Source organism: Atractosteus spatula, chromosome 10, assembly GCF_055471065.1.
Source record: "Atractosteus spatula isolate fAtrSpa1 chromosome 10, fAtrSpa1.hap1, whole genome shotgun sequence".
Lineage (NCBI taxonomy): Eukaryota > Metazoa > Chordata > Actinopteri > Semionotiformes > Lepisosteidae > Atractosteus > Atractosteus spatula.
The window spans coordinates 10405108-10431285 of record NC_142715.1 but is presented as its reverse complement, the minus strand read 5'-3'; the positions used below and the strand labels follow the sequence as shown (position 1 = coordinate 10431285).

The window sequence follows — 26178 nt, the reverse complement described above, 5'->3', positions numbered from 1 at the left end:
TAAATACAGGTTTAAAAGTCAGGAGCATTGATAGTCCTATTTTAAAATGACACTAAAATGCTCACAATATATTAAAAAGCTCTGTAAAATGCAAAAATAATAAAAAAATATTAAAACAAGGTAAAAAGAAATAATACACTGTTATAAAGCTCAGGAATTATCAATGTGAAGTTACAATGGGTTGATTGTGTTTCATGTGATTTAAAAAATAAAATGTTTGCAAAAAATCCACTTACAATATGCTAAAAATGGCAAGAATACTTAACCTTTTACTACCAGTGACATATTTAGCCAATGTCCGCCTGGAATTTCCTCCCCCTTAAACATTTGTTATATCTCTGCAGCAGAACATAGCAGGAGCCTGGTTCAGGTCTTAAATTGAAGCTAACCCCCTTGGCTTTGAGTGTGAAAATTTTTATATTTCTTATATTTCTTAATGTGTCCACTCAGCAGACAAACATATGAAAAAAAACAAAAAAAAAACAGCTGGCGAACATTCTTTTTGGTCTTCAGAGGTCAGATTTTTCAACTATATGTATGTCAAGGGCCTGGGAATGATATGAAAACCTTGTTCTAGGTGGTTACTAGCTTGGATAAAAATTTGGGACAAATTGATCAATTAGAAAAAATTCTACATCATGTTTTGTGAAGACTGGACCTGGAATGAAATTTCACGCCTATAATAAAAAAATCATAAAAATATTGAAAATAATAAGAATAAAAATCATTGCAATTGCTATAAAAACCTTAAGACACTGCTAGAGAGCCTTTATCTGCTGTTATGCAATGAAAAAAAACCTCAGAGTTGCCTTCTGGTGTGAAAAAAAGGAGCACTGATAAGAAACTGATAAAAAACTGATTGATTATCCCTTCTGAGTCAATGATTGACAGCTAAAAATGCAGCCTGAAGCTTCTAGAGGAAGTCTCACCCCCTAAGGGCTCTGAATGGCTGAAAATACAAAGAATGACAGCGGTTTTTACCAATCAAATCGCCTTATTTCTGGCGCTCGTTCTTCAAACATTTATTACGTAATCAGTAACGTTTACTAGTCTCTAGCTCTTGAGATAAACTAGTCTGGGTTATTTTGGATATATATCATGCTCCAGAATAAGGTAAAAACATGGGATATATATATATTTGCTGGTTTTTGCTTTTGCGGTTTTGTTGGTAAAAATGTATGATATTGACATGCTGTGCTTGCCGGGTTGCCGTGTGTTTTTATTGGGATTCTGCTAGTTCATTAATTTATTGGTTTATTGCATAATAGTGTCATGTCTGTGGAAACAAACTTTATGGTTTTGTTGTGATGATTTTTGAGAATACGTGCATGTGAGAAAATTTGTGGAGCGGTTTCAAACAAACGTTGTTTATCTCGCGTTTATCTTAAAAATAAAAAGTGTCACCTGGGGAGACAGGAGTGGTCCTCGGTGACCGCGATCCGGGCTAAGTTAACAGGTGTGTAATTTAAAAAAAAATAAAACAAGTTAAAAATAAAGACTAAATGGGTTTAACATTCAGGAATGTAATTGGTCAGATGCTTACGATAAGTGATGCTGGTGTTTCGTGTGATTTAGCGAATTCAAAAAAATATTCATTTTAAAAACGGCAAGAGCTTGTATGAAAAATAAGTTCTTAAGTATCTTTGTTACAACAGCCGCGCCAGATCTATTCAGATACTGTACATCAGAAAAGTACCTGAACTTGACTGGTTTATATTCAGTTATGTGCATTGGGAACGAAAGGGAGACTTAGATAGATTTTATTAGGGTTTTAGGAATCAGAAAATTTATTTTTACACGTTTATGCCTACGAGCAGAAATAACTTCCTGCTTTTTTTGTTTCTGCTTGTAACCTCGAACAGAGAAACTCAGTACTGACTCACAGAAACACCCCTGAGTTTCTGCGTTTCTGGGATTTAAGAGGGATGTATGCAGCGGTGTTACTAGTCTGGAAGGAGGAGACGCGCATTCCGCACGGGGAGCGTAGAGCAATGAGCCGCACCTGCTGCGCGCTGAGTCCAGTCCTATATAACCGCTGAGCACGGACACAGAGAGTCTCCAGCCAGTGTTGGAGAATTATGATTTCTGTTTTTTTCCCTTTTGAGCAGAAACTGGGTTTCTTCCTCTAGTTAAAGTTATTGGAGTTGTGGTTACTGTGCTAGACCGTCGGGAATAGCGCTTTTATTTATTTTTTATCAAGCAGTCTGCTGTATACTGTATGTGAAATAAAGATAAGAGTGCTTTCTTGATACTTCACAAGAGTATACATAATTTACGAGCTGTATTAAAAAAAAATGAACTGGAAGAAAAGCAATAGGGCTGGAGTTTATAGACTGTGATGCAAATACGAGAGTAGGAGAGGAGGGGACTAGTTCAGGAGCACAACCGGCCCTCTCCTGCCCATTCTCCCACCAGGGTCTGTTGTAACCCAGTGTGAAATTCAGCTCCTTGCAGTTCAGCTTTTGATCACTCAGCTACTTTGCCCTGGGAATATGGGGCAAATAAAGGAGATAGCAACCAGACTAGAGGGAGAGTTTTTATTCCTAAGGGATGACTTGTTTTTGAACAGCAGACAACTTAAACAAAAACCTCTGTTCTCCTGCTCCGGGTTGGTTCCACTGGGAACAAGTGTGGCCAGGAGCTCATGAACAGTAATTAGGGGTTGTTTCCACAAGGGGGGCTGGAGTAAGTTAGATGTCAAGGGCAATAAAACTCATTAGACCTAATTGACCAGTTAAAGTGAGTTGTTCTGCTTTCTGCACAGAAACCAGTGCTCTCTTCTCAATGTGTGGGTGAGTCTGTCAGTGATATAACAGCTAGGCAGGACTGCCACTGTGGTCTATTTCATCACCTGTGACCCCATCTTCCAAAGACAACAGTCCAATCTAGCATAGAGTGTCCCGGACTGCTCCGTCAGTGACAGTGAGAGGTTTATCTTGTCTCTTGTTCCGCCAGAATGTAACAAATAGTGACCCCTTAATGGAGGAAACTTTAGCTTTTGTAGGTAATTATACCACTTGACAATGTTACAGGTGTTGGGGGGGGGGACCCCTAGTGATCCCACAATCTCACAGACAATGGCCAGTCTAAACAAACGTCCAGTCAACACAGCCCTGACCCCTGTTATGTCACCCAGGTATACACTGTGAGACAATGATTATTTAGGAAAATTGTAAGGAATGCATTCCAAAGCAGTCAATGGAAGTATGGAATTAAAATAGTCAAGTCTTGATAAATAGAGTATATTATCTATTTATTATACCTTTACATTGTGACAAAAACAAATTTCAAGTCCATTATGAGTACACACAGCATATTAAAGATGGGTCTCTGCACTGTAAAGGAATCTCAGTTCACTTATAAAAACTTTAGCTAATAAACCTGAAATGTCATTTCTTTTACTGCTTGTTCTTTAAGGTACTAACTCATTGACATTATGTAGATTAAAATAAGACTATTCACAAAGAAAAAGCATTTATCACAAATGTATCATGCCAAATAAACTCTAGTTTATCAAGAGCAATTAAGAAAAGGAAACAAAACCATCTTTTGAGGATGCCAGATAGAAATGTAAACACACACTCACACGTGGGGCCAATCTTACCAGAAATCAATTAACCCACCAATGATCTTGGACTGATGTCTGAAAACCAGAGCAAACAGTACAATATTAAGGTACTAAAGCTATTAGTAGAACAGATCTAGCTTCTCAACATAATACTTATGTCTGAACTTCATTTAATAGTGACACTTCAATCTTTCATATTCAATATTTTTCACAAAATCAACAGCTGAGAACAGACCGCCATATACCTTTATCCAGTGGTTTTCAGAGCAGAGACATCCGTGTGGGCAAGAGTTCTTTCCCTGAGGTCCACTGCACGTCAGCTAGCCACGTTCTGACTGGGTCGTGTGTACTCCTGGGAACGTCGCCTGTAATGAATATTGGGGACTTTGTACAAATTAATAATGTGAGCATATTAATATGATTTGTGTTGAAGCCAAACATAGACAATCACTGTTAAAACTTGAATTCAACCCCCAGTGTCTGCTTTTGAAATGCTGATCATCACCCGTCTTCTGGCTTCTAGATGCACGTGTTAATGGATATTTCTTGTCTTCTTTTTTTTCCCCCCATATGCTCTTCTCTGTATCATTAAGTACTTCTGGGTCATTTCATGTACCTCGTGGCACCTTGGCTGGTGGTGAATGGCAGGGAGCTGCTCTAAAAATAACATGCCTATTAATATGATGTTGAAGACAAAACCAAAACAATACAACTTTGTTTTGCACTTTACAATTTATCACAAGCTTGTCATATTTACAGTCATCAACTGATTTAGGCTGCTGTTCCTGTGAAAAATGTCCTTTGTTTAAGAAAGATTCAATTTAAAATCTTTAGGTTTTAAATATAAACCACTGGCAATATGGTAATCACTTTTACAACTTTTAAAAAGTTGCAAGATAGCTGTACAACTATGTTGTCCTTAACCTATTCAGAAACTACCACTAATATTGTAAGAAATTGTTCTCTAGACTCTAGATCTTGTGGGCTCTGTTCTCGATGAATTGGAAAGGTGTCGTTCATGAAGTCCAGTACTCTGTCGATCTCTCTCTTACCAAGAGACTACCCATCTAACGCTGCAGGAAACTCCAGTGCCTGGTCTGGGAATGCTGGGCTATTCAGATTCTGTCAATAAATTTCAAGAATGGTTCGCCTTTTTGTTTACACTGTGGCATTTCTTTGCAGTAACAATTGAGTGGGATAGTTATCTGCCTTCTATACTCTTCTGAAAATCATGTATCTTTTTCGCAGTCCTATATCCCTTCCTTATATCCTTGCTGATGAGAATGAGAAATGCTATTTTCAAGACATTAACACGAATATAATTTTTACATTAATTCCAAGGTACAAGAAAATGAATATCTGCAAAATATGCACTTTAATATACTTACTTAGTTTCTTTTTTGGAAATGGTCAGTGAACCAACCACTCCAGAGCTTGTCCTTCACCTTGAAATTATTTCCTGGAAATGCTGTAATCACAGAGGAGCTCTTCTCCCCTCAACAATGTCCCTTTTTGTCACAGACAGAATTATGACAGGCTGTTCGTTGATTATAAATGACTTTCTTACAGCCCTTACATTGTCTTTTCTCTTTGATTGATTTATCCATCTTCCGATTTGCCTCCTTATCCGGGAGGCAGGCTCAGTGCTTTTCACGAGCATCAATGCACAGTTTTTGTGCAGGTTCATCTGAAAAGAAAAGACATCTCATGTCTCCCTCTGTCATCTGTGAGCTTCAGCAGTTGTCTTTGTGATGACCTTGCCATTGTAATCACACACCACCTCTCCCTTCTGGAAACACCTGGAAGTCACAAACTTCTTCCCCTTCACAGGATCGTCAGTGATGCTCAGGCCTTCCCAGATTTGATACTTTATCAACTTTTTAATTTGCATGTCATTTGGTGGCAGTCCTGTGTTGGGCTTCCACTTCTCAAGCACTTCAGACGCTGTTGATACATTGGCTGACCAGTCCATCTTCTCCGTCTCCTTTCACAGCTGCTGACCTGGGCATTACAGCGCAGTTTAGTGAAGTAAAGATGAAACGGCTGATAAAACACAAATAAAATGCAATTAAGGTACATTCCAGATTTTCTTAAATACTGTACATGATTGGAGCTATGCAGGTGGAGGTCTTTTGTTCGGTATTAACATGGATTTTAATTGGCTTCTATGAAAATTGGCCATGGTGTGAGTGAGTCCTGTGATGGACTGGTGTCACATTATGGGTGATACAGTACTTTGCATCCACTGCTTGCCAGGATGGTTCCAGTTCTACCACAACCCTGAATTGAGTGGATGGGTATATCAATGTAGCCATCAACTTGCATGTTCCTCTTCTTCACTCAATGCAAAGGAAGCCAGCTGTTGTTTGAGGTTTTGTGCTCTTTAACAGGAATTATGACCATTTTTGTGCCCACTTGTTGAAACAACACTTTCTTTGCACCCATTCCTCAACCTGTAATAGCGAGAAAATAAAAATGAATACACCAAACTGTAAAAATCCCATCTATGTAATTTCTTACTTTTGTTGTATGAAAGTATTCTTACTGTCATGTTCTTTACCACCCCTGGGTGCTACAGGTGCTTCAGCTGGAGAAAGGCCTGCAGGTAATACAGTACAAGAAGCTGCTCAGGCAAGGTGATGTCTTGCCCAGTCTGTGCAACACATCTCTCTTTGCAACCATCAGCACCTTCCAGCAATCGTTCGTACTTGGTTCTGGACTCTGCAACTGTCTATATCTGTGGGAGAAATTAATACTCATCAACTTTTTTTGTATTCAAATTAAAAGTACAACTGAAAGAAGTTTTAAAATGAAAATGACCTATTTTTAGTAATCTCTTGGCAACATTCTTACTGTTCTTCTTCTGAATATCCTTTAGGATACTTTGGAAGTTGATGATGAGGTTAGCCAGGCTGGGATCCTCTACTTTCACACTGATATCATTTAGGATGTAGCCCGGAAAATGGTTTATGTTCTTAATATAATTAGCAATGATTTGGTGAGACAGTCCAGTGGTCTTCATTTGGTTACAATAATTGTTGTTTTGGATAGGCCCTTTACAAAGTTTAAGGAAGATGCAGATGGATCCATAAAAAGAGGAATCTGGAAACATTTTCTACCTGACAAATGTAGAGTCACTATGTTTATGGCTGAGATTTCACATGGGTGAATTTTAAGCTAAGGAGTAAAAACATGTGCTATGGAAATATCACTGCTCAATTTTAAATGCCTTTAAAAATAAATACCTCCTGAGAGCAATCTGCCACTCCAAGATCCTTGGTAAGGTCCTGTTTAAACCCAGCCAGGTGAGGAGCATCCAGGGAGTGCGTTCTGTCCAGTCCAGCCTGGGTCACCGTCTTCCTGAGAGCCTGCTGATGGCTTTTAAGAACTGGGGGGACAGTAGGAATACAAAATACACATTTAAACATTTTTACTTCTAAGACAAACTAGAATACAAGTATAAAACAAAATATACATTTGGAAAAAATAGAAAGTTCTCCAGAACTCACATCTTCCCCTTCCTCTTCCACTTCAGTCTCTGGCATCTCTTCCTCCTGGACAGCAGCCTCTTGCTCAGGGCTTCTGGTATATCATTTTAACATACCCTTACATAAAGGTAAAGGTTAGAAATGAAACAGAAGAAGCCTTATAAATTATAAATATCTTACCTTGCTGATGTGTCTTCAGGATTCCACATAAAACAGTCCATGGACTCCGCCAGTCTCACATTCTCACCACACATGAGCCCTATGCTCTTGCAATCCCCGACCTGCCCATTCCTCAGGTGATTCAACAGGTCCTTCCTGGCCTGGAGAAGGAACTTGCTGATCTCCTCTGCTGAGGCTCATTTCATACACACCCTCTTTAGGTGAAGAGGAAACTGGTCAAATGTCTTCAGGCAGGTCTTGCACACCAGAGGAATCCTCATGGGTCTCTTTTGAAAATAAATAACTTTTGTGTAAAGGAACAAGTCAAGACTGTTTCAGTTTCTTAACCGAGCCTTAATTTTCTCTCCAATAGCTTCACCATATTGTTTATTGTATTTTTATCAGAATTATACCTTGCTCTAAAATAATGACTTTATAAAACAACTCAACTCTTACTTGGTCTTGTTCGCAGTCTTTCCAGTAGAAGTCGTTGTAGAATTTAAAAACTGCTGTGATAATTTGATCTGCCAGAGTGTCCTTCCCTAACCCAGTATTGATAGCTTGTGTACTGTAGGGTCCAAAGGTGGTGTTCTGCAATTTCCTCCCATAATGTTTCTTTGATCAGTTGGAAGCAAGTGTGAAAGCTTCCTCCCAGTGGGGAAGCTCAAGATCCTCTAGTTGTATGACAGATTTTCTTCGTAATGCTCTTCGAGGATCTGCAGTGTGGTGTGAAGCCAATTTTTGGCATTGCTTACCAGCTTCAAATATGTGAGTTTGGGTGGCTTGGAAGGTTTTATGAATTCCTCTGTCTTCCGTCGTAGGCTGGCGGGTGCTCGGTTCTCCCGTCCAATAAAACTGCTGTGTTTTGTAAATGGTGGACTGTTTGGATCATTTTGTAGATGATCCTGGTTCCTTGTTGGAAGGTATCCTGTCTGTTTGACATCTTTGTTGTGTAGGCAGTGTGGAGGGTGACCGTACGGTTGCGTGCGTTGTCAACTTTGGATTGATCCATACTTACCATTTAAATGCCTAAAGCTTCGTTGACACCGTTAGGTTTCCACTGTTAGGCAGCTTTACCTCTGTAGAATCTGTGGCTCCATAGGAAGACAATCTTGCCTTTCTGTGTGTCGCTATGTTTCTGCCTGGGTCTTCTTCAGGCATTGTTCTGGAACACTGTGTCCATGCTGGCCTGTTTTTATCCTGTTTTGTAAGGGGCAGTGTGTTGTAGTTCCTCCTAGGGGGCTAGATTGTATCCTATGGTCTGTGTTCCTTCTGTACGTTTCTGTATGAGTAGGTGCAGTTTCAGTTGGTGAATGGGTTTCTGCTTACCCTGGTGGGGATTATGCATGGACCATTAACATCTCAATAGGCAATCAGGGTCTTTTGTTTTCCTCCCTAGTAGGACTGTGCAAGCTGTGCGAGTTTCCATAGCTGATTGGTTTCAGTTATTCTTCTGTTTGTTGCGTGTTAGTATGGTGAAGAGTTCCAGTCCCTGTAGGATCTGGCTAGTTAGGAGAGGGGAACAAAGCTCCTTCTCCCAGATTTTATCCGAGAGGGGACCATCTGGGACAAGGAGAGCACTCTCCTTCCAACGACTAAAACCCTCCCGGTTTTTCTGATGTTCAGGTCTTGTGTAAAGATAGTATAAAGTCTTTTGATCCACTCCCTTTCCTTTTTCTTTCTTTCTATCTCTGTCCAGTTGGGGTTGCTTTCCAGTCCCGTGGTTCCTGATGTACCTGTGTTGTGTCAGCTGGGTTCGGATGGAGTTACCCGTTCCCCCCCACATAGGTCACCCCGCACTTTTTGCACTAGATGCTGTAGATGGCGTTATTGATGTTTTCTGAGAGTGCCCTTTGCAACTGGAAGATTTCTTTAGTTTCTTTGTTTTGGATCGTTGTTTTCTGTTAATAAATGTTTGGCTCTTGGTGTATATGATCTGTTGTGTACAGGTTTTAGCTTGCTTTGGACTAATTAATGCTGAAGGTTTTTGTTTTTTTCTGTGTGCAGATATGATTTTGTGCTCCCTTCGTATGTTTGTGTTTTCTAATATCATGGTTTTTGGTTGGTTTTTATGCTGAGTTGAGAATATGATGTGTTGAGGGGTATTTTTCTGTCATCTGGAGTTTTTCTATTTAGAAATGTTTGTGCCACATTTTTGAGGAAACTTTGTGTGTATCTTCTCTGGCATAAAGCTTGGAAGAGTGTGTATTTGGCCTCCTCAAAGTCTTGTTGTGTACAGATTTTGTGGAAGTGTAGGAGTTGTGATTTTACCAGTCCTTTTAAAGTATGTTTTGGGTGGAAGCTATCCTTGTGCAGTAAGCCGTGTGAATGTGTCTTTAAAAAATACCTTGATGTCCAGTTTGTCTGTGTTGTTGAAGGAAGAAACCTTGTATGTGGTGGTGTCTAGGAAGTCTATCAGGCTACCATGCTTGGTGTATTTGAGTTTAATGGACCGGTGGTGTGTGTTGAGGCTGTTAATGATTTCTTGTAAGGCTTGATATGTGCTGCCTATATGTTTATTTTTTATATCTTTGCCCTGGGATGGACTGGTGTCCTTTCCAGGGTGTAGCCTGCCATGTGTCTATTTCTTGCCACGTTTTAAAGTGGAGTTACAATCCTACTATTTTTACAGTTTTAAATTGACATTTACAAATGTAAAGGAACAAGTAATAGGTTTATTCCATGCTGAAAAAAAGAAGAAAGAGAACACAACGTTTCGGCCGTGGAGCCTTCTTCAGGTGTGAGAGAGACAGGGCAGTGGGCAAAGGTAAAGTAGCGGGAGAACAAAGGTTGGGAGGGAGGAGGAGTGAGAGGCGGGAGCAGGGGACAGAAAGAGAGGCCAATCAAGAGGTGTGAAGTCAGAATGGGTGCAGAGAGGTGTGAAATGAAACTTCCAATGAATGGAGAAAGTTTAAAAGAACAGTAGTCTGTCGTTAAGGGAAGGGAGAAGGTGTGATCCTAGCTGCAGAATAATTTTAGTTTCGGTGGTCTTTCTGATGTATGAGTTTGGAAAACCGTCTTTGAGAACACAGACGGAGAGATTAGAGTGGTCGTGGCCGTCAGAGGTGAAATTTACAAATGTATATTGAAGCAGCTACCCACCTGAACTACACTATGTCAGCATGTGTAGTCTGCAAAGGAACAAGTAATAGGTTTATTCCATACTGAAAAGAGAAGAGAGAAAACTCAATGTTTCGGCTGTGAAGCCTTCTTCAGGTGTGAGAAAGACGGGGCAGATTACAAAGATTAAATGGCACAGAAGAACAAAAGCTGGGAGAGGGGAGGAGGCAGGAGCAGCAGAGAGGCCACTCAGGAAGTGCTAAATGGAGAGAGGTGAAGAAAGGTGTGAAGTCAAAACCTGCAAGAGAATAGAGAAGATTATTTTAAAATAAATCAGTCATTGAGAGATCCTGGCTATTTGAGGTGAAAAGAAAAACTATGGGCTTGGAGAAATCTTTAACCTTCCCAGCCCTAATATGTTCTCTGAAGTGTTCTCCTGGTCTCCTTTCGGTTTCCCAAATGTAGATAGCTGGGCATTTTTTGCAAGAGATACAGTAAATGAGATAGAGGATGTTGTCAGGGTTATCCGGAATTGTCCTGTGATGCCCTGAATGTCGGTAGATATGTATTTGCAAGTGATGCAGCGAGTGCTATTGCAGGGGAAGGTGCTGAGTGCGAGGGAGCTGTGAACAAGAAGCTTATGTGGTGGTCAGCGATAAGAGATGATTGGGCGGTCGGAAAAAAGAGTACCAATGGAGGGATCGTCCTGTAAAATGTAGTCATTGTTAATGATGGTCCTGGGGATAGAAATTGGGTTAGGGTGGTAGGGAAGCACCGAGGGAATGCAGTTGTGAGACTGGGAGTTCCTGATTGAGTTGATGATCCGAGGGCTGTTTTTGGCCCGGGAGTAGAATAAAGCGACACCTTTCATCAATCATTTTGACAGGTACCACGCCCCCTTTTTCAGCCAATGGGAGGCCGCCATGGGCAGATGTCCTGCCCCCTTATCGGCCAATGGTGCAATGTTATGGGTGGATGTCCCGCCCCCTCCAGAGCCAATGGTGTGTCATAATGAGTGTTGTTGTCCCGCCTTCCACCCTGAGCAGCCCCAGGCCTCAGGGTCCAAATGCCCACCACCGCATCCCCTTCGATTTATAAATAAGTGTGTGAAAGCGCGTATTAGCGATGAGGGATGGAAGGTGATAATGTCTGCTGCAGGTTTGAATGCAATCTATTATAACCCTAGGGAATCGGCGGTGTGGGAAGTCTGGTGAGGGCCGCGAGTTTCCGGGATGTGAGCACACACACACACACACACACACACACACACACACACACACACACACACACACACTGACTGACTGACTGACTGACTGACTGACTGACTGACTGACTGAGTAAAGTGTCACAGAAAGAACTCGCAGGACAAATAGCATGTGAAATGTGAACCACTTTATTTCATCAGTAGGTTTTAAATTACAGAAACATCCCAGTATACACTTTTAAACTTTTCACACACATTACAGACTACTGCTTGCAATCGCCAATTAAATGTTGGTGCAGAAAATTAGTTGTAGCTATCGCCCCAACATTGTTCAGAAACTCAGCAGCATCTGAAAAAGCATTCATAACGCCCTTTCTCTCGCCATTTCTATAGCCGTGAACACCGAACTGGGCGACCCTAACAGAGCAAATAAATTAGCCTGAGTGATCAGAGGGACGGTGTTACCACAGGTTCTATGTAAAATACGTTGTATTTTGGAATACACACCGCTGAATCCGCCAGGCTTCAGTTTCTGATCTGAAAACATCAGAATCGCAGTAATTTCACTCATGTTCTTTACATGCACATCTATCTCTTTAACAAATTCAAGGACATTAGTATTCAGTTAATTGATTTTCATTTCAAGCTTTGCAGAAAGAAGAGTGTAAAGCACTTTTTGTAAGAATTCTTACGTATACATTCGAAATTTTTCATTCTTCTCACGATGGCACACCTGTGTCTATAAAACAGAGTGAAAGCTCTATTCACATTGCGAGTATTTCACAGCCCTGGTTTTACATAGATCTTTTTTCTTTTCTGTAAAAATATGTATAAATAAGTATAAAATAAGTTTTGCAACGCACCAAAAGTCACGTGTAGTATTTTTCCATCTACCTTTACAAGTAAGGAGCGTACATACTCATATGGCGAGCGGTCGTCAATTATTTTTCTCAGCAAGTGCTTTATACTCCGCTCAGTATCATCTGTAAAAGTATAGGCACCCAGGCCACTGGCGATGTACAGAACAGCCGATAAAATTCGGGCTAAACTGAGACGCTTATAAATTTCTAATGCGGCAAACAACACATCTTTGTACTGTAACATGACCAGGGGAAGGGTCATTCATAACAGGTATTTTCAGAATGACCTACTTAAAATACTAGATATGGACCTTAGCAAAATGGCTGCCAAAAAGAATCAGCTGACTGGTAAATGGAAAGGGTCTACCCTGAGAAACAATGAGACACAGCTGAGCCGCATCAGGAACCGAAATATAAGTGCCCTGGAGGCAGTGAACAGGGCGGAAGCCGATAAGGTGAATGCGGTTTGGAGGAAAAGAGAGGAAAGAGGTGTATGTTAAAGATCGGGCTAAAGAATAACGGACTACTGAAAGGAGAAAAGGTTTATGGTTTTTGGATTACGGACACTGGATAAGGATACATCGCGGATTGGCTTTATTACGGACTTTTGGAACTCGGATCGGATCAGGATTAAGGAAACGGATTACGGACTGTATTTGGAAGATAGTTGGAGGAAGAAACGCCACGAAACTCAGGAAAGAAAAGTGTGGTGTGAGTACTACTTTCATTTACATAAACTTTCCCCCGGAGACACCACAGTACCCATCCGCGCACCCGACAACCAGGCATGTGTGACCCCGTTGACCTGGATGATTAATCAAACAGGCCGCGCATTCATCAACCACAACCCCCTTTAAACAATGGTTGAAGGTGCAACATACCACCGACTTTACAATCTGATCCATAGCATCGGGCTCATTAGAGCCATCGTTAGCTAAACTAGGTTGAACATCATCATTAATCACATTTTGGCGAACACACATGAACAGACACGAAACATTCAAGCTTGATGGTAGTTTGAAGATTGATGCGTCGACCTCTTCGTTATTCTATTAAAGGAAAAAAGAAAAGGAAGGCTTAACAAAATAAATAGGCATGCTTTTTACCTAAAATATTTAAATTGTAATGCCTCTTTTGTGTTAGAGTTCTTCGTTTGCTTCGAACTTGTTGTGGTTTAATATTTACCATTTGTAGCAACTCTTCATCAGTCGTTGACAGACCCCCAACACCTGAATCACCATCAGAGTTCACATGACAGCCACTGTCACACACCACTGAGTGCTGGGTCAGCTTTTGCTAAAAAGAAGACAAAGTGTTGAAAACGAAATACGCTAAACGCAGATTGAAACGACAATTCTACTATCAGAAAAAATATTTTAGCAACCTACTTCTTCAGTTTGCAAAGCAGAGGAATCCGATGATTCACTACTCAAAGAAGCCATCTTCGCAGCAGTCAAAATCGGGGCCTGACAGCTCAGGTGTCACACTTCAAAACCGGCAAGTCGGCTAATTTAAGCATAAACTCCAAATTTGTAACCATGCCTACATAGCTCAAGACATTTTTCAAATGGTTGTGATGTTTTAGAACACCCCACCATATCCCCCCGCCCCAAAATCACACGTGTTTTATCGAGAGTGAAAAGTAATCACGTTGAATTAAAATATGTAAGCTTATTTCAATGACAAATTCTCAACAACTTTTCAAAAGTTTGAAATGATTTTCCACGTACCGTGAACGTAAAGTCTTTAAACCTTAAAAATATTAACATGCAACCCAAGCCTCAAATGATGTGTGTTTCTCTAGAAAATAAATTACATTGAATCAAAAAATGTAAAACTTATTTTATCTTTTGAGAAGAGCGTTGTAGGGCAGGTCTTTATATTTTAGTGGATAGGTCATAAAAGTGTTTAAATAATTGAATAAGACACATTTAGCAGTGATAAATTATAAGCACGAGCAAAAATTGATATTTATAACGCTTATAGATTTTAACAATATAACAGACTTTACTAAAATGTTTACTTTTAAATTAAATATTACATCACAACATGTCCACACCCAGGCACCTGCCGTTAAAGGTTATGGGATGTAGAGATACAGTATATAAGGTTCATGATGAGAATAAAAAACGCTCATGCTAATACACAAGCACCTGTGTCTCACCAAAGCTGACAAATAAAAAGCCAAAAAGCCGCACTGCACGTGTGAAAAGGAGAATGAGCGAGTGAGCGAAGATAGGGTGCCTCCTGCAATTAAAGGCTTACAGCACCTGGTATTCCCAGGCGGTCTCCCATCCAAGTACTAACCAGGCCCATCCCTGTTTAGCTTCCCAGATCAGACAAGATCAGGCGTGCTCAAGGGGGTGTGGCCGTAAGCCAGCGCAAGGCTCGCTGGCACCCTTCTTATAGAGAGGACAGCTCCGTCACCTCTTTTACGACGCTGCTTTTTTTCCCTTGCGTTTTTCTCTTCTTCCCACGTTCTCTCTCTTCACTGCCTTCGTCCCTGCTCTATTTCACTTCAGCCTTTCACTCTTGCTTCCTTCCAATGAGGACGGAGCTGCGGGAGAAAGGGCGCTATAGAGGATCGCTGTGGAGAGCTGCTGCTTTGCTTTGACATCTGAGCTCTGTGGAAAACGATCTCAATACAATTCTGAAAAACGCGACTCCCCGAACGCCAGCCGAACAAGTCTCCACAGCCGAAGCGCTGTGTCTCTTTTCAGCTGGCGATAAACCTTTCCTCGATCCTTTGCGGACTTGTAAAACTGTTCATGATCAGAATAAAAAACGCTCACGCTAATACACAAGCACCCGTGTCTCGCCAAAGCTGACAAATAAACAGACGGAAAAGCCGCACTGCTCGTGTGAACAGGGGAATGAGTGAGCGAGCGGGGATAGGGCGCCTCCTGTGCTTAAAAGCTTACAGCACCTGGTATTTCCAGGCGGTCTCCCATCCAAGTACTAACCAGGCCCATCCCTGTTTAGCTTCCGAAATCAGACAAGATCAGGCGTGCTCAAGGGGGTGTGGCCGTAAGCCAGCGCAAGGCTCGCTGGCACCCTTCTTATAGAGAGGACAGCTCCGTCACCTCTTTTACGACGCTGCTTTTTTTCCCTTGCGTTTTTCTCTTCTTCCCACGTTCTCTCTCTTCACTGCCTTCGTCCCCACTCTATTTCACTTCAGCCTTTCACTTGAAGCTGCAATGGTTGTTAATAAGACAGAATTAAGTGTTGCTGTGCTTTTTCTAATGAGGCCCCATCTCTCTGTTCATCTCTGTGGTGCAGCCACAGGGAAACTATTCATGCAGGCTCATTTAAAGATGTTTTCTTTTGATAAGGGACAGCTCCCAAATGGGGATGCACTTAGCTAAGCTTAGCTATCATGATCAATGGTCATCCATTGGCGCCTATCTGTCTGGGGTGTGCCAGATGGACATCTGGACTGCATTCCTAAGTGTCAGGAGTAAGTGACTCACATCTCAACTTGATCAACCAATCAGGGACTGGTAGGGCCGAGTAACCCACGTGGGACTCTGATGCCCATGGAACTTTCAGCCAATGAACGAGCTGAAGTTCCTCCAGGTAAAAACAGGCAACACAGAGGGCCTGAGAGACTATTTCCTGGACTTTTCTAAAGGGAATTCAAAGGAGAATTCCAGGGCAGGACGGCCCAGGACCAAAAGGCTCCCAAGGGCAGGACATTCTCGCAGCGCGCCTCCTGACCATCCTAAGACTCAGCCCGGACAACCACGGAACGGCCAGTGTGTCCGAGTGCCAGAACTTTCTTTTGTTCTAAGAGTCTAGAGCGGAGGTTGCCAGAGAGTAACCAGAGGATCCACCTGAGGTAAGCACCAGCAGCAAGCCTTGTGAACAGGTCGGAACTGTGGACAGCTGAATCACTATTCAGAACTAGCGCTTCATCAGGAATGAACCGGTCCTCTTCCTGACTTGCTGGGACCCACAGTCATCTTTTCTCCTGTGCACAAACTTTGCTAGTTAAAGCCAACACTAACTAGCCGGTCAGTGATCATCTGCAGCACAGCACAGCCTGGCACGGAGCCAGAGAGCCCGCAGGAGATCTGAATCCCCAGAGATTGGATGAGTATTCAACTTCAATGCATTACAGCTTGAGAATTCAATTGTTATCCCATCCAGTTGATATCAATTTAATTCCTAAGAGTTATGTACTTGTTTTCAGTATCTAATGTAGAAGTTGTAACCAAGTTCACTTTATGAAACGATCTAAATGAATGATATACTGAACGTATGTCCTCTTGACATATGTAACTCTTTGTAACTGATTGTATATATACCTTTTGTATTCTGATAACCCTCTCGATAAGATCTGTTAGGTTTATATGCATATTTTATGTATTAATAAATGTATCCTCGTGTATTAGTACCCGTGGGTGTGTGCGTTGTTTGAGTTATATCGCATGGTTGGATTCTAAGGCCATCAAAAGAATCATTTTGTGATTTACGGCTACAATTAATAAATGTCCCCGTACATGCCCAAACCCTACAGAACTGGTGCCTTCAGAGAGCACACTACATTTATTGGCATCCCTGGACTCATTTCAGTCATACCTGGGCTATGGTAAGACTAAAATGAGTCAACCAAGCGGAATAATTCAATATAAAACGCCGCGGGTTTCATACGCGACAATACAGTGTGCTGAAAGCCGAAAGGAAAAAAGTTCCCCTTGCTCTTTAAGCAGTGCTTGATTGTTTTGTGATCTTTTGCGATCTACCGGGTTGATTGCATACTTGATCTAGTGGTTTTCTGTGGTAGAACTGTGATTTCGTAGTTAAAAGTAATACTCTTTAAGTTTAACGATGGTTGCTAAAAGGTCTGAATTCGAGTCGCTATTAAGCACTCTCTCTAGCAGCGACAGGTCTGACCACGATCTCCGTCATATCTCCGTCAGCGGAGAAGCTAGGAGAATAAACCTCCATTCTCTGAGAGAGCTAGCGAAGGACATGGAGAGATTTGACCTGCAGTGTCAGAGAATAATATCGAGAGGTATATTCAAGACCTCAGGTATACCCTGCAGTACCTGCCAAACGCCACAGAACAGGAGAAAGTGTTTCTGGTCAGGAAAACTAGCAGCAGAGCTGTACATGAGTGGATGGCTAGGCAGATGAAGAACGTCTGTGATGACTTTGAAGAGCTGTGTCAAGCACTTATCCGAGAATACAGTGCGTTTATTGACCCGACTGCCGCGATAGCCGCCGCCCTTAACATTAAGCACGAGAGAGCATAGTCCCCTCGCGAATATTAGGAGAGACTTAGACGAACTTATTTTGCAGGGCAAATGATGAGGGTTGTGAAGAGAACACACATTTCAAGGGTTTATTCATTGCGAATCTCCACCCGTCAGTCAGAAAGATGATCTTAATGCATACAGATGCACAGACCATGAAAATGACCGATATTAAGAGATTAGTGCAGAAAGCCTGGGAGTATGATGTCCAAAGTCGCTTTGAGCAAAAAGGTGCTAAAGCGACTGTGTTCGCCGTCAGAGCCAGCAGGGTTAATTCCCCCCTGCTCGAAGGAGCACAGGCTCCTGAGCTGGCTAAGCCCCGTTCCAAAGCAGGCACACAGGACCGCACCCAGCGTCCTAAGTGCCATGAGAACACCGGGGAAGGGAAAGGGCTAGATAAAGCTGAACAAAAGGATTCAGTAGCCGCCCGCCTGGCCAGGCTTGAACAAGTTTTATTAGGACAGAGACAACCGCTCCCCAAGGCTGCCAGAAGCGTGAATGAGCTGATACTCTCCACTGGAGGAGGCGGAGACCCGCCCCCTCTCCCCCCCTCAGTCTATCTGATTGAGCGGAAGGGTTCCTGCCTGGATGAGGTCAGCCACTCGCAAGCGAGAGCTTACTCCACCCCTGAAGTCACAGAGCAGGCAGTAAAACAGAGAGGAAAAGCAGGAAGCTTTTACCTCAAGGCTGCCATGGGAGATGTCTTACACAGTGAGACATTGATTGACACTGAGGTTGAAAGGTGTTTGATGTCATACAGCAAGCTCAAACGGGTAGAAAAAGAAAAGGGCATGCGACTCAGAGATGAACCTTTGGTGGATCACCAGAAAGGCAAGGTGTGGAAACAGGTCAAGGCTCCTAAGCCTTTTGTACAGAAGGAAAGGGGGGCCAAGAGGCAGACTGTGCTCACACAGTGCCCACTGAACACAGAAGCCTTTGTGGAGATTCCTTCTGTTCCCTCTGGACAAGAAATAAAAATATTTTCTTGTTCCCCGGATATACAGGGAAGTCATGTCCCGGCTGAGGTCACAACAGCCTCCATGCCACAGGAGCGGTGCTCCAAGCAGCCGCCTGATCCACCAGGTAAAGCACACCCCTTTTACATCCCTAAAGAGGAGCAGATCTCCCCACCTGGCGATGAAAAGGAGCTTTCCCTGTGCACCCTGGCACCCAAGAGGGGTCAGGACCACCACCGTGCAGTGGTGGAAGGGATCCAGATGGCAGGAGAGCAGGTTGGTGATGTAGCCCTCACCCTTAGCCCTGAGAGGTCCTCTATTAGTGAGGATGTGCTTGAGCAGCTGTCACAGGGCCACCGCCAGGTGCCCCTGGTGCAACATTCACAGGTTAGAGAGGAGGTCCAGCTGGACGCTGAGACTACTGCGCTGTGGACACACCTGATCCCAGATGCCGATTCCCTCTGCTGTGACCCAGGGAACCTGCAGTCAGGTAACATTATTTCTCACAACTACCAGGTAGTGAGTGAGATTGACCTGATTGTTCCTGCCTCAACGGCAGTGTTTCCAACACACCCAGTCCCCCGGAAGGGACAGGGAATGAAAGCCGAGCCGGTTTTCTTACAGCCACCAGCTCAGTCTGTCAGTCTGAGTCTGACCAACAGTGGTTCAGCCAGATTGGAGCTGGATGGTCAAGCCACCCGCCTGCCAGTGCAGGACATCGCAAAGAGGGGTGTCAGAATCCCCGCCTGCACTGACATGGGCCTGGTGGGTGATAGTAAGTTCAAAGACAGTGAACTAGCTATCCCAGTGCTGGGGAAGCTTCCTGAACCCCTAGCTAGGGAAGGGGGGAGCGAGCAGGTGTCCTACACCCACACCCAGCGAACGATTGTAAACATGCCGATAGAGGGATTCCTCAATCAGGAAGTGTGCAGGGTTTACTTGAACAGTGAGAATGAGGTAACAATCCCAGATCACTCAGGTGCTCCAGATGACCACTCAGCCGAGGGTCAGGCATGCTCCACAGCTGCACTGCCCCCTGCAGGGTTCCTAGAGCACAGGCATGAACAATGAACAAATCGAAAAAGCAGATGCCCTGGAAATGGAGGAGCAGCATCAGCAGCTGCGTCAGATCCCCCCAGATTTCCAGGATGTTGGTGTCCAGGATGCCACACGGCATACTGAGAAAGACACCATGTACATGCTGCGCCAGCTTAGAAAGGTGACAGTCACTCAGAAGGAGATGACTGGGATTAGCCACCCTAAAAGACTTTTGGGAGGACTGATTGCTGCCACCACTGTTGTGTATTTGCTATTTCTGGTAGGTTTGTTTGCTACTGGCACTCTCACCCTGACTGCCCCAAGAAGGCAGGTGTCAGAGATGCCCGAGGGTAGTGACAGACGGTATTAACAGCAGCAAAATTTGGAAAGCTTAGGGAAAACCCTACAGGCAACTGCCTATGCAACAGGGTTAAACCTTATTCCCCAACCAGTGGACATGATTGTTGGTGTTATACAGTGGGTTTATGCTTGTGTGCAACTGGCCAGAATGTTGACACAAGACCTGTTAAGGGAGATTAGTGCCACTGTAGCCAGTCTAGCCATGGCACAATTCCCAACCCACTTGATTCCACTCAGTAGAGGAGTATGTGACATTAACCTCCCCATCGCTCATAGCTCACCTAGAAGGCAATCCAAGATTGAATTCGGTTCCAAATCTTGAGATGGGTATAGCTACCAAAGCTATCCATTGGCTGTGTCTAAATGATTCACCAATGAAGGGTGTAAAGCTACTAATGGGCAGAGGGAGGTTAATGAACCCCATGAAGAGCAGGTGGGAAGTAAATGGCTGGTCAGCACACCACATTTAACTGTCAACATGACTTGTGACAGGCATGATACAGCTACCACAATGCAGCTAACTAACCAACAGTCTCCTGCAAGTTCCCAAGGAGGCCATAGTACAGCTTGGTAACTTAACACTGTACGGTCTGGAACCAGACAACATAAGACCAAACTTGAGGTCGCGGATGCCTTCAGGTGCCACACTATTGAATTGGATAGAAATCCAAGAAACAGTAAGCCCTGAAGAGGTACAGGTAGTTAGTTTGCTTTAATGGAACAAACCTCCAACCCACCCTGGCAGATACCCAACACAGGTGTCGTGGTTTACCGGGGGGCTGGGAACAGGAACTGTTGTTATTGTAACACTACTGCCAGGTAGCTGGATCATAACTGGATGTACTCTGAATGCTGTACTCCTACATCAAGATGTACTCCGGGTAGCATGAATGAGTCAAAGGTACCATGTCAAAAGAAAGGAAGTTACTTCTTCCCAAATTTCTGCCTACAGAGGTATCAGATATTGACAGTGAACTTCCTGATGTGTAATGCCTAGAATGAGACGATGTCTCCTACCGTGTTTATACATACTCCAGATGTTATTCATCCTGTTTGTTCCCAATGCTGGTTCCTGTATGAATTCTCGAGGAGTAATGTGGAGATTTAAGGTTAATGTCCTAATGACAAGGGACATCACTTAACTCTGTTTTGTTTTGAAGGCAACTATGCCTCAGGACCTCGTGACCTTCAAAAAGGGGGGATATGTAATGGCAATGCTTATTAATAACACAGAATTAAGTGTTGTTGTGCTTTCCCAAATGATGCCCCATCTCCCTCTTCATCTCTGTGGTGCAGCCACAGAGAAGCTATTCATGCAGGCTGATTTAAAGATGTTTTCTTTTGATAAGGGACAGCTCCCAAATGGGGATGCACTTAGCTAAGCCTGGCTATCATGATCAATGGTCATCCATTGGCGCCTATCTGTCTAGGGAGTGCCAGATGGACATCTGGACTGCATTCCTAGGTGTCAGGAGTAAGTGACTCATATCCCACCTTGATCAACCAATCAGGGACCGGTAGGGCCGAGTAACGCACGTGGGACTCTGATGCCCATGGAACTTTCTGCCAATGAACGAGCTGAAGTTCCTCCAGGTAAAAACAGGCAACACAGAGGGCCTGAGAGACTATTTCGGACAATTTTAAAGGGAATTCAAAGGAGAATTCCAGGGCAGGGCGGCCCAGGAACAGAAGGCTCCCAAAGGCAGGACATTCTCGCAGCGCGCCTCCTGACCATCCTGAGACTCAGCCCGGACAACCACGGAACGGCCAGTGTGTCCGAGTGCCAGAACTTTACTCTGTTCTAAGAGTCTAGAGCGGAGGTTGCCAGAGAGTAACCAGAGGATCCACCCGAGGTTAGCACCAGCAGCAAGCCTCGTGAACAGGTCGGAACTGTGGACAGGTGAATCACTATTCAGAACTATCTCTTCATCAGGAACGAACTGGTCCTCTTCCTGACCTGCTGGGACCCACAGTCATCTTTTCTCTTGTGCGCAAACTTTGCAAGTTAAAGCCAACACTAACTAGCCGGTTAGTGAGCATCAGCAGCGCACTGTCGCAAGCCGCACAGCACAGCCTGGCACGGAGCCAGAGAGCACGGATTGGACAGTTTAGAAGCCTGCAACTGTTTCTTTGAGCCCGCAGGAGATCTGAATCCCCAGAGATTGGATGAGTATTCAACTCAATGCATTACAGCTCGAGAATTCAATTGTTACCCCAACCAGTTGATATCAATTTTATTCCTAAGAGTTATGTACTTGTTTTCAGTATCTAATGTAGAAGTTGTAACCAAGTTCACTTTATGAAATGGTCTAAATGAATGATACACCGAACGTATGTTCTCTTGATATATGTAACTCTTGGTAACTGACTGAATATATACCTTTTGTATTCTGATAACCCTCTCGATAAGATCTGTTAGGTTTATATGCATATTCTATGTATTAATAAATGTATCCTCGTGTATTAGTACCTGAGTGTGTGCGTTGTTTGAATTATATCGCATGGTTGGATTCTAAAGCCATCAAAAGGATCAATTTTGTGATTTACAGCTACAATTAATAATTGTCCCAGTAAATGCCCAAACCCTACAGAACTGGTGCCTTCAGAGAGCACACTACACCTGATTGTTCCTTAGGCTGGGACAGCAGATCATAATCTGCTCTCTTATTATTGAGAGACTGGCTCACTCCTGTCTGTTCCTCAGGTTGGGACAGGAGATCACACACTGTATTATTATTATTGAGAGACGGGCTGACTGTCTGTTCCTCAGGCTGGGACAGTGGATCACACACTATATTATTATTACTGAGAGACAGGCTCACTTTCAATTCCCCAGACTGGGACAGGAGATCACACACTGTATTATTACTGAGAGACAGGCTCACTCTGTTCCTTATGCTGGGACAGGAGATCACACTCTGTATTATTATTATTGAGAGACAGGCTCACTGTCTGTTGCTCAGACTGGGACAGGAGATCACACAGTTTATTAATATTATTGTTGAGAGACATGCTCACTGTCTGTTCCTCTAGCTGGGACAGGAAATGACACACTGTATTATTAGTATTGAGAGACAGGCTCAGTGTTCCCCAGGCTGGGACTGGAGATCACACACTGTATTATTATTATTGAGATACAGACTCACTGTCTGTTCCTCTTGCTGGGACTGGAGATCACACACTGTTCTATTATTATTGAGAGACATGCTCACTGTTTGTTCCTCAGACTGGGACAGGAGATCACACACTGTATTATTATTATTGAGAGACAGGTTCACTGTCTGTTCCTCAGGCTGGGACAGGAGATCACACACTGTATTATTATTATTGAGAGACAGGCCCTCTGTTCCTCAGGCTGGGACAGGAGATCACACTGTATTATTATTATTGAGAGACAAGCTCACTGTTCCTCAGGTTGGTACAGAAGATCACACTGTATTATTATTATTGACAGATAAACTCACTGTTCCTCAGGCTGGGACAGTAGATCACACTGTATTATTATTATTGAGAGTCTGGCTCACTGTTCCCCAGTCTGGGACAGGAGGTCACACAAGGTATTGTTATTAGTGAGAGAAAGGCTCGATGTCTGTTCCTCAGGCTAGTACAGGAGATCACGCACTGTATTATTATTATTGAGATACAGGCTCACTGTCTGTTCCTCAGGCTGGGACAGTAGATCACACTGTATTATTATTATTGAGAGACAGGCTCACTGTCTGTTCCTCAGGCTGGGGCAGGATATCACACACTGTATTATTAGTATTGAGAGATAGCCTCTGTGTTCCTCAGGCTGGGACAGTAGATCACACTGTATTATTATTATTGAGAGTCTGGCTCACTGTTCCCCAGTCTGGGACAGGAGGTCACACACTGTATTATTATTATTGAGAGAAAGGCTCGCTGTCTGTTCCTCAGGCTAGTACAGGAGATCACGCACTGTATTATTATTATTGAGAGACAGGCTCACTGTTTGTTCCTCAGACTGGGACAGGACATTCCACACTGGATTATTATTATTGAGAGACAGGTTCACTGTCTGTTCCTCAGGCTGGGACAGGAGATCACACACTGTATTATTATTATTGAGAGACAGGTTCACTGTCTGTTCCTCAGGCTGGGACAGGAAATCACACACTGTATTATTATTATTGAGAGACAGGCTCACTGTCTGTTCCTCAGGCTGGGACAGGAGATCACACACTGTATTATTATTATTGAGAGACAGGTTCACTGTCTGTTCCTCAGGCTGGGACAGGAAATCACACACTGTATTATTATTATTGAGAGACAGGCCCTCTGTTCCTCAAGCTGGGACAGGAGATCACACTGTATTATTATTCTTGAGAGACAAGCTCACTGTTCCTCAGGCTTGGACAGGAGATGACACACTGTATTATTATTATTGAGAGACAGGCTTACTGTCTTTTCCTCAGGCTGGGACAGGAAGTCACACACTGAATTATTATTATTGAGAGACAAGCTCACTGTCTGTTCCTCAGGCTGGGACAGGAGATCACACACTGTATTATTATTATCGAGAGACCTGCTCTTTCCTGACTGTTCCTTAGGCTGTTACAGGAGATCATAATCTGCTTTATTATTATTGAGAGACTGGCTCACTCCTGTGTGTTCCTCAGGTTGGGACAGGAGATCACACACTGTATTATTATTATTGAGAGACGGGCTCACTGTCTGTTCCTCAGGCTGGGACAGGAGGTCACACACTGTATTATTATTATTGAGAGACAGGCTCACTGTCTGTTCCTCAGGCTGGGACAGGAAGTCACACAGTTTATTCATATTATTGTTGAGAGACATGCTCACTGTCTGTTCCTCAGGCTGGGACAGGAGGTCACACACTGTATTATGATTATTATTGAGAGACAGGTTCGCTGTCTGTTCCTGAGGCTGGGACAGGAGATCACACACTGTATTATTATTATTGAGAGACAGGCTCACAGTTCCTCAGGCTGGGACAGGAGATCACACTGTATTATTATTATTGAGACAAGCTCACTGTTCCTCAGGCTGGGACAGGAGATCACACTGTATTATTATTATTGACAGATAAACTCACTGTTCCTCAGCCTGGGACAGTAGATCACACTGTATTATTATTATTGAGAGTCTGGCTCACTTTCCCCCAAGCTGGGACAGGAGGTCACAAACTGTATTATTATTATTGAGAGACATGGTCACTGTCTGTTCCATTGGCTGGGGCAGGGAATCACACACTGTATTATTAGTATTGAGAGATAGGCTCAGTGTTCCCCAGGCTGGGACAGGAGATCCCCCACTTGATTATTATTATTGAGAGACAGGCTCGCTGTCTGCTCCTCAGGCTGGGACAGGAGATCACACACTGTTGTAGTGTGCTCTCACGAGGCACCAGTTCTGTAGGGGGTTGTGCATTTACTGGGACAATTATTAGTTGTGGCAGTAAATCACAAAATTGATTCTTTTATTGGTCTTAGAATCCAACCATGCGATATAACTCAAACAACGCATACACAGGTACTAATACACGAGGATACATTTATTAATATATAGAATATGCATGTAAACCAAACAGATCTTATCGTAAGGGTTATCAGAATACAAAAGATATAAATTCATTCAGTTACAAAGAGTTACACATATCAAGAGGACATACGTTCGGTATATCATTCATTTAGACCGTTTCGTAATTGAACTTGTTTACAACTTCTACATTAGATACTCAAAACAAGGACATAACCCTAAGGAAATAAATTGATATCAACTGGTTGGGATAACAATTGATTTCTCAAGCAGTAATGCAGTGAAGTTGAATACTCACTGACGGTGGGCTTGTTTTCCCACCGTTTCCGTAGTGGTTATCACGTTTGCTTCATACGTGAAAGATACCTGGTTTGAAACCGGGTGGAAACAGGCCAGTTTCGTTTGTTGGCACGCACTCTTTGGGGATTCACCTAGCGCTGTGAACACTCTCCCACTCCTCTTGGTGCGCTCCTGCCACAACACAGGAAGGCTGGAGCAGGTGGCTGGGGGCGATGCGCAAAGCCGAAATAACTCCGTTGGGTGAGCGTTCGACTGAAGATCTAAAGGTCCCTGGTTTGATCATGGGTTTCGGTATTTTGTTTCATCGCGCCCTTTGTTCCTCTCTCCAGTGCCCCCTGCCTAAAGTGACGCTTCCCTTTCTCAGCCCGAAACGCAAGCGAGACACCAGCACAGCGGTCCCTGCA

At 43.3% G+C, this 26178-nt stretch overlaps 2 pseudogenes; both read right to left on the bottom strand.

Annotated features, from left to right (window-relative positions):
* Positions 1–14597: 14597 nt before the first annotated feature.
* Positions 14598–14716, bottom strand: LOC148824942 (5S ribosomal RNA; annotated as a pseudogene).
* Positions 14717–15253: 537 nt separating this feature from the next.
* On the bottom strand, positions 15254–15372 carry LOC148824941 (5S ribosomal RNA; annotated as a pseudogene).
* Positions 15373–26178: the final 10806 nt, after the last annotated feature.